Below are 9820 nucleotides of genomic sequence, written 5' to 3' on the forward strand. Positions count from 1 at the left end.
GGCTTGCTCTCGCTTTTGCTGTGCTTAGGGTTAGGCTTGCTTATGCAACCAAATCACCTCAGTTGTTTATCACTTCCTCTGATATTTTTGAACTTACCGTAATTTTCGGACTGTAAGTCGCACCGGAGTATAAGTGAGCAGCAGGGGGGGGGGGGGGGGCCCATTTCAACCCCTTCCACTGAGTGCCAAGCAGGGAAGAAATGGGTACCATTGTTATAGTCACTGGTATGACTCGGCAGGGGTTTGAACCCACGACCTCCCAGTCTCAGGGCGGACACTCTCCTCTTAGGCCACTGAGCTGGTAACCACTTGTGTCGTAGTATAACACTTATAGTCGTTTTTAAATAACGTGTATACCTATATACGCCTAAATATTGTTTTCCAATATATCTACTGCAATTCCACATTAGATTGCTGGTTTGAAATTTACTTTTGATATTATTATTTTTAATAAACATTTATGTTAAAACGTGTCTGGCGTCTTATTCCTTGTTTTTATATTCGCCAATTAAAACATAAAAATCAGACATTTTATATGACAATATGTGTAGGTACACTACACGAGGTTAACAAAAAAAGAGAATAAATAAATAAAGGGTTAATTGCACAACAAAAGCACGTTTACAAATATACAATACAAATATACTCGATACAAATATTTTCATTTGATTGAAGGCAATGGCGTTAACCACTCGACCAGAGCCTGCTCGGAAACCAAAGGAGATTTGGTCATATTGATAGGGTATCCTCCATCCAAACATGTTCGGTGTTGAAAGTTTCAACGGATAGTCCGAAGCCACCCTTTCCACAGTAGTCACCATGACACCTGGCGACCACCTGGTGGCGTCAGTGTGCCGAGCGCCGTTGGACGATCAGGAGAAGAAGATTTGAATCGACGGATGTGACGTCAGGGCTTTAGGTCAATTGAAGACAGGTGTGCTCGCTCAAGGGGAGTTATCATATGCAGGTGCCACCGAGCGCGGGCCGGCGGCGGCGGACGGTTTCTCAGGTAAGCGAGCATGCTAGCAAATGTTTGTCGTCTCCTGCCGTTTCTCACGACGGCACGCTTTGTTGCTTTTTCTCACAAGCCTTTTTTTTTTCAATTTATTTTGTTTGTCGCAGGATTGTCGTACTCTCGTGACTCGGCAACGTCACGTCCACCGCCTGGAGGTAAATTGTAGGCCGCAGGCCATTTAGCCCGTGAGCAAATGTTTGCAGTTTCTTACGATGCCATTTATTATTTCTTGCAGGATTTTCGCTGTCTAGGGAGTGCTTGAGGTTTCGGCACGGCACGCCACAATCCACTTTGCGTCGCGTCGTTGCGCGTTTTGGTGGTATTTTAAATGTCTTTCGCGGTTGTTTTTTTTCGTGCTGGCCAGCATTTTTTCATTCGTCTGTCTATAGAAGGTTCGTAAATGACGCCGCCGATTAGCGCGCGTTTGTCTGACTATAGGAAATGTTAGTTTGACTCTAGTCAACTACACCATTTTTAAATTATTTTATATTATCCGTGTGCCATTTCCGTGTCATGCAAACTGCTGGTGAATGCAACGTATATGTTACGTCATGTCCAAATCGGACCAAATCCATTCAAATATGGCGCCCGCCCGCCCGCTCGTTCCGTTACGCAACAAACATTTGCGCGGCGGGTTATTTTCTCCCGTTTTGGACGCCACGCCGCCAACCTGGATCATCTGTCCAATGTGAGGTGAGTTGTAGATGATGAAATTAAAATATGAATTATAATCTTTAATAATTCTTGTCATGATTATGTATTTTTTCCAAATGTAAAATTACTTAGAATGTATCAAATTAAAGTATTAACTATAATTTTGATAGATTATCGTAATTTACTACAATATAATAACATTTTTTTCAAATGTAAAACTCCTAGTATGTATAATTGTTGGTAAAAAATCATGCCATTGGCACTCTACTCAATGTCTATTTTTGTTGCAATCATTTGCTTGTCTTTTGTAGCACTAAAACAGGCCGCCCAGCCAGCATCCTTCTGTACAAAGCAAGCAGGAGGCTCTTGAAGGAGCCCTTTCAGTGATGTTGAGGACACGGAGGAAGAGTAGTCCTAAATCAGGTGAAAACCTGTTTTTGTCAAGTTTCAGCTTCCCAACACACAATGGTTGTTGAGTTTTAGCTTCCCAGCACACAATTAATGTCTGTCTGTGTTTTTGTAGGCTGCAAGAGGAGCCGAATGGAATAAGTATATAATTCCACATGAAAAGGCGCAATGGCCTATCCAAAGGCGCAATGGCCTGTCCAAAGGAGCAGTGGCCTGTCCAAAGGAGCAGTGGCCTGTCCAAAGGCGCAGTGGCCTGTCCAAAGGAGCAGTGGCCTGTCCAAAGGCGCAGTGGCCTGTCCAAAGGCGGAGTGGCCTGTCCAAAGGCGCAGTGGCCTGTCCAAAGGCGCAGTGGCCTGTCCAAAGGCGCAGTGGCCTGTCCAAAGGCGCAGTGGCCTGTCCAAAGGCGCAGTGGCCTGTCCAAAGGCGCAGTGGCCTGTCCAAAGGCGCAGTGGCCTGTCCAAAGGCGCAGTGGCCTGTCCAAAGGCGCAGTGGCCTGTCCAAAGGCGCAGTGGCCTGTCCAAAGGCGCAGTGGCCTGTCCAAAGGCGCAGTGGCCTGTCCAAAGGAGCAATGCCATATCCATAGGAGCAATGCCATATCCATAGGAGCAATGCCATATCCATAGGAGCAATGCCATATCCATAGGAGCAATGCCATATCCATAGGAGCAATGCCATATCCATAGGAGCAATGCCATATCAAGTCAAGAATCAAGCAGCACGCTGCAAAAGTCAACATGTGCGGATCATGTGCCCAGGAGGGGGCAGTGTGGTTGCCTTTGGTTATGGGTGCACGACGGAAAGGTTGCAGGTGGGGACAGTGTTTGGGGGTCTGACGGTTGGTCTTGCTTAAGAGGTTGTGGCTTATCTGGATCCAGCGGTGTCTTGTGCTTGGTTGCCATTGACGGCTCACTTGGGGGAGGACGTGGTGACTTGGATGGACACAAAACTGAATTTTGACGCGGAGCCCAATGTCCAAGCTTGCCATATGACTTGTACCATTTTGTGTCTTTTTCTAACCTGCCACTGTCGTGCTCGCTGCGTTCTTTGTTCTCCCCCATCGGTGTAGGGCGGCGTTGGAGCGAGCCGATCCCGAATGTCCAATTTTGCAATTTGACTTGTACCATTTTGTCTTTTTCTAACCTGCCACTGTTGCACGTCATCTAACCCTAACCTACCACCGCTGTGGTACTTGCATTCTTTGTTCTCCCCTAGGTGTAGGACAGCATTGGAGCGAGACGGTAGCATTTAGTCTTTTTCTAACCTACCGCTGTCGTGCTTGATCTAAGCTGTGTGTCCTTTGTTCTCTAGGTGAGGGGGCGGTGTTTGGGCGAGCGGGTCCACGAGGAAGACGTAGTGATGCGAGCAGCGCCCAACTCATTGCATGTTCTGCCATTTGCAGGCCGGACGCAAAAGGGGGGGGGGGGGGGACGCACGGCCCCATCCGACCGGGCGACGCTCACCAATAGGAGCTAGCCGCTGTGATCAAGTAAGCAAGTGACCGACAACTTGGGGTGCTCTTTGAGTTTCTAACATTTGTTTCTGTTTCTGCAGATGGCGACCGGGATGTGACACGACCTGATCAGAGGTGAACGGACCGCTGTGGCATCGCTCTGAAGTCGCCGAGTTCTGAGGGAGACCCGCTTCCCTGGAGGCGTCGACCTGCGCAGCTTCAACGTGTGAAATGGATTTTTTTTTTTTTTTTTTTTTTTAAATTACACCAGCGGTGTCCCAATGTCTGCTTGAGGGCTGCATACTGAAACAAATTCAGAATTCTTTGACGCAAATTCATTAAATCAATCACGAAATGTTGCCATTGATATTTAGTCCTACAAAGCAGTGTCGTGTTCAGTCGTGTGGTGTGTTGATCAAGTGTACCCGAGGCTGCCATTTGGACACCAATGGTGACGTGTGTAGGGCTGCACGTGTATTGGAAAACTGCCATATGGTGGTCTAGGTTATTGACATGCACTTTAAGACAGCAAAGATTTTTTTTTTTTTTCATGTCTCAAATGATACATGCTTTCTTGCCTAACTATTTGTAATGAGTTAAGACTAAGTCATTGATGTAAGTTAAAGTTAACTCATCTAACTGATCTTATTGCGATCAAATAGTTAACCTCCATCCAAGAATTTTGCACAACTTGCCTCAATGCAGTGGTCTGGCCCAATACTGCCATATCATTGATTTTCCAAAATGTTGTGCAGCCCTCATTGAGTGCCAAACGCGCAGCGACGGCAAGCGCAAGCGACCGCGCAGCGACGGCAAGCGCAAGCGACCGCGCAAGCGACCGCGCCAGCGACGGCAAGCGCCAGCGACGGCAAGCGCCAGCGACGGCAAGCGCCAGCGACGGCAAGCGCCAGCGACGGCAAGCGCCAGCGACGGCAAGCGCCAGCGACGGCAAGCGCCAGCGACGGCAAGCGCCAGCGACGGCAAGCGCCAGCGACGGCAAGCGCCAGCGACGGCAAGCGCCAGCGACGGCAAGCGCCAGCGACGGCAAGCGCCAGCGACGGCAAGCGCCAGCGACGGCAAGCGCCAGCGACGGCAAGCGCAAGCGACGGCGCAGCGAGACTTTTGTGCTTGTCTTGCAAGGTGGAAGAGACGATGTATGAAACGAAGAGCCGGTGGACGGAGGCCACCAGACCCGCGATTGGTGAGCGGGGTGCAAAGGAAGGAATCACCCAAAGAAAGCAGTCGCCAAGTGTTGAAGAGGAGCCTGATGTATGACTGGCCAAGGCTGGCCAGAGGTGGTGGTGACATGGCAATCCAATATGCAACACACTTGTTAGTTTTAATTTGATTTCCTTATTTGTCTGCCGTTCAGGGTTGCCGGGGCGGCGGATGGGACGAGCGCCAGCCTGCACCCAGAGGGACTGGGCTGCACCCACAAGACCAGGGAGGGGGCAGGTCATGAGTACGTTGACAGAAGTGAGCCGCATGCAACTGAGTGCCGTTTGTCTTTTTGCACTTGTGCGAGGCGGAAGACGAGTCCAACACCGGCCGGAGCAGACCCGGACCTTGGCCCGTGACGAGCGGCCCACACGAGACTGATGGGTGCAGATGCAGCCAGCGTTTCGGGGAGTATGACTTTGGTTTTTCTTTTGTGCTTTCCCTACCCCTGTCTATTTGAATAGGGTAACTAGTAGCACACGCGGGCATTTGGGTTGCTGTGACCCTCTAGATACGAATCGGCAAAGTAGACACCCCCTGCAACCCTTTCTCCCTCCCCCCTTCCCCCCCCCCTCTCGCTCTCTCTCTCTCTCTCTCTCTCTCTCTCTCTCTCTCTCTCTCTCTCTCTCTCTCTCTCTCTCTCGCTCTCTCTCCAACGCGCCCGGCAGTACCTGCATGGCCTGGTGCACTCAGGGTGGAACGTGGCTATATCTTGCCCTTTGTGGAATACCAGGGTATAATGTCTGCCAGACTGGGTCCCAGTGTCGTCGACGGTGTCGAGGACAAGGTGATTCTCCGTGACACTCTCCGTGACGTCACGTTTTCCTCTTTTTTCGTCTCGGGGCCAAGCCAGCTCTACTCAGGGGGAACTGGCCGGTTGCGCTTAAGTGCGCAACAAAGCCTCTTTTCATCTCCTCCCGCTCTCTCCCTACCTCCCTCCCTCCCTCCCTTTTTGTAAGGGGTTAAACATTTCATAACCCGGATTGCTCCAATGCGGGAGGGCCGTATGAGACATGCGCCAGCCCGTGCGTGCCGCTAGTTACCTGATTCAAACTTACCTTAGTCTAGGTTGGGGGGGTGCTAGTGGAATTTTTCCCCTTGCCAAAACCAACACAATATGTCTGCCTTTCAGGATTGCTGGGGCACTGGATCGGACGAGTGCCTGCACAGAGAGGGACTGGACAGGACCGCGGGACCAGAGGGTAATAATAAAAAACTTTATTTGTAGAGCACCTTTCATACAAGAAATGCAGCTCAAAGCACTTTACGACAAAGAAAGAAATTATAAGCATTGAATTCTTCATATAGGAACAGACATAAAAAGAAAACAAAAACATTCATGTGTGCATACGCTATTAATAAAGGGAGCTTAAAATAGGAGCAAGCTTTAATAGACAGGTAATGAGTACGTCCACAGAAGTGAACCGCATGCAACAGAGCCGTTTTTCTTTTTGCAGTGGCACAAGGCGGAGGATGAGTCCAAACGTCGAATACCGGCTGGGGGGGGAGCCAACCTTCGCCCGTGATGAGCGGCCGACACGAGACGGACGGGTGCGGATGCGGCGAGGGCAAAGCGCCCAGCCAGCATTTAAGGAGTATGACTGCGTTTTTTCTTTTGTCCTTTCTTTCCTTCCCTCCCTCCTTCCACTTTTTCACTGGGTGTGCACACTGGCTATCTGCATGATGCCTCTTTCTTTCTCTCTCAGCGCCGCGTCATTTTGCAATATTGTTTTTTTACTGTTGTTTTTTTAATCATGAAATGAACTGTTTGTACTGTAATTGTGTGTGTACCACTGAACTGCAATTAAACTGTGAACTGAATTCAAGTGGTCCATTTTAAACATTGGCATTGGTGAATGCAACGTATATGTTACGTCACGTCCAAAATCGGACCAAATCCATTCAAAGATGGCGCCCGCCCGCTCTCGTTCCGTTACGGAACAAACATTTGCCCGGTTTATTTTCTCCCGTCTTGGACGCCGCCAACCTGGATTGTATTGTATTGTATGTATTGTATTGTATTGTATGTATTATTATTTTTTTGTTTGTTTTTTGTTTTTTGTCTTGTTTTTTGTTTTGTATGTACTGTATGTATTGTATTGTGTGTATTGTATTGTATGTGTTGTTTTTTTTTTTGTTTTTTTTTGTATTGTATGTATTGTATGTATGTATTGTATGTATGTATTGTATGTATTGTATTGTATGTATTGTATTGTATGTATTGTATTGTATGTATTGTATTGTATGTATTGTATTGTATGTATTGTATTGTATGTATTGTATTATATGTATTGTATTATATGTATTGTATTATATGTATTGTATTATATGTATTGTATTATATGTAGTATTGTATTATATGTATTGTATTATATGTATTGTATTATATGTATTGTATTATATGTATTGTATTATATGTATTGTATTATATGTATTGTATTATATGTATTGTATTATATGTATTGTATTATATGTATTGTATGTATTGTATGTATTGTTTTTTTGTTGTTTTTTTTGGTTGTGTTTTTGTTTTTTTTGTTTTGTATGTATTGTATTGTATGTATTGTATGTATTTTTTTGTTTTTTTTTTAGTTTTTTGTTTTTTTTGTATTGTATGTATTGTATTGTATGTATTGTTTTTTTTGTTTTTTTGTTTTGTATGTATTGTATTGTGTGTATTGTATTGTATGTATTGTTGTTTTTTTTGTTTTTTGTTTTTTGTTTTTTTTGCATTGTATGTATTGTATGTATGTATTGTTTGTATTGTATGTATTGTATTGTATTTATCGTATTGTATTGTATTGTATTTATCGTATTGTATGTGTTGTATTGTATGTATCGTATTGTATGTATTGTATTGTATGTATTGTATTGTATGTATTGTATTGTATGTATTATTTTTTTTGTTTTGTTTTGTTTTTTGTTTTGTTTTTTGTTTTGTATGTACTGTATGTATTGTATTGTGTGTATTGTATTGTATGTATTGTTTTTTTTTGTTGTTGTTTTTTTTGTTTTTGTTTTTTGTTTTGTATGTATTGTGTGTATTGTATTGTATTGTATGTATTGTTGGGTTTTTTTTTTATTTGTTTTTTTTTGCATTGTATGTATGTATTGTATTGTATGTATTGTATTGTCAATCCATCCACCCATCCATCCGCCCGTCCGTCCATCCGTCCATCCACCCACCCGTCCATCCAACCCATCCACCCACCCAACCCAACCCATCCAGCCAGCCACCCAACCCATCCACCCATCCACCCACCCATCCATCCGTCCGTCCGCCCAGCCATCCGTCCCATCCACCCACCCGTCCATCCAACCCATCCACCCACCCACCCATCCACCCAACCCATCCAGCCACCCACCCAACCCTAAAACCCACCCACCCAACCCATCCATCCGTCCGCCTGTCCGTCCATCCGTCCATCCACCCACCCGTCCATCCAACCCATCCACCCACCCACCCATCCGCCCAACCCATCCAGCCACCCACCCAACCCATCCACCCATCCATCCAACCCATCCAACCCAGCCACCCACCCAACCCAGCCACCCACCCAACCCATCCAGAATCCACCCACCCATCCATCCACCCAGCCACCCATCCATCCAGCCACCCAGCCATCCACCGCTTATCCGGACGTCGGATTGCGGCGGCAGCAGCTTTAGGAGGGACTCCCAGACTTTCCTCTCTCCAGCCACTTCATCCAGCTCAACCCAGGAAATCCCCAAGATTTGTATGTATATTTTTTGTTGTGTTTTTTGTTTTGTTGTTTTTTTTGTTTTGTTTTTTGTTTTGTATGGATTGTATGTATTGTATGTATTGTTTTTTTTTTTTGTTTTTTTTTTTTTGGTTTTTGTTTTTTTTTGTTTTGTATGTATTGTATTGTATGTATTGTATGTATTTTTTTTGGTTTTTTTTTTTTGTTTTTTGTTTTTTTTGTATTGTATGTATTGTATGTATTGTTTTGTATTGTTTGTTTTGTTTTGTTTGTTGTTTTTTGTTTTGTTTTGTTTGTATTGTATTGTATGTATTGTATTGTTTGTTTTGTTTTTGTTTTTTTGTTTTGTATGTATTGTATCTATTGTATTGTATGTATTTTGTTTTTTTGTTTTTTTTTGTTTTGTATGTATTGTATTGTATGTATTGTATGTATTGTTTTTTTGTTTGTTTTTTTCTTTTGTTTTTTCTTTTTTGTTTTGTATGTATTGTATGTATTGTTTGTTTTTCTTTTTTTTATGTTTTGTTTTGTGTTTTGTTTTGTTTTTTTGTTTTGTATGTATTGTATTGTATTGTATGTATTGTATTGTTTTGTTTTTTGTTTTGTATGTATTGTTTGTATTGTTTGTTTTTTGTTTTGTTTTTTTTGTTTTTTGCTTTTTCTTTTTTTTGTATGTATTGTATGTATTGTATTGTGTTGTATGTGTTGTATGTATTGTATGTATTGTATGTATTGTATTGTTTGTTTTGTATTGTTTGTTTTTCTTTTTCTTTTTTTATGTTTTGTTTTGCGTCATTTTGCAATATTGTTGTTTTACTGTTTGTTATTGTTTTTTAATCATGAAATGAACTGTTTGTACTGTAATTGTGTGTGTGTACCACTGAACTGCAATTAAACTGTGAACTGAATTCAAGTGGTCCATTTTAAACATTGGCGTTGGCAGTCTATCGTGCATACAAACTGGAATCATTTGAGACATTCTCAATGACAAGACAATTGTAAAGTTAGGCTGAAACAAAATTGACTTAAATATGCAGTGTCAGGCTTTTTATTATTTTTTTTAACTACACAAAGAAAAGCTGCATGCATTCTAAATTGTTGACAAAAGCCAAGTAGCCAGATACCCATAGATGCAAACGACAAGTGTACAAACGGTCGCTGTTGCGATCAGTAAGTCATCTTTGGCAACCCTGCTTTAAAATGAAATTTAGTCAGAGCCATTTTTTGGTTTGTTTTGAATCGTCATGCATCATGTGGGCATTCTTGTGAATAAAATCAACAGTGGTGTGTTTGCTTCCTGTTGGTGGTCTTGTAAATAAAGTCAACTTTGGTGTCAGTCATCATTCGCAATGT

General features: G+C 43.7%; 1 long non-coding RNA gene across 4 annotated transcripts; it reads left to right on the plus strand.

Moving 5' to 3' along the window:
* The first annotated feature begins 494 nt into the window (after positions 1-494).
* On the plus strand, positions 495-6566 carry LOC148393785 (uncharacterized). 4 transcript variants are annotated; one of them, XR_015860121.1, is made up of 9 exons: positions 495-1009; positions 1123-1170; positions 1251-1708; positions 1981-2092; positions 2193-3563; positions 3629-4822; positions 4900-5156; positions 5878-5947; positions 6203-6566. It is a non-coding gene; the product is annotated as an uncharacterized LOC148393785 (long non-coding RNA). The 4 variants fall into 4 exon arrangements; XR_015860120.1 differs by having other exon boundaries at positions 496-1009; positions 2193-3385; positions 3477-3563; positions 3629-5156; XR_015860119.1 differs by having other exon boundaries at positions 496-1009; positions 3629-5156.
* The last annotated feature ends 3254 nt before the right edge of the window (positions 6567-9820 follow it).

The sequence above is a fragment of the Syngnathus floridae genome, chromosome 8, assembly GCF_059516105.1.
Source record: "Syngnathus floridae isolate MCC-2025c chromosome 8, RoL_Sflo_1.0, whole genome shotgun sequence".
Lineage (NCBI taxonomy): Eukaryota > Metazoa > Chordata > Actinopteri > Syngnathiformes > Syngnathidae > Syngnathus > Syngnathus floridae.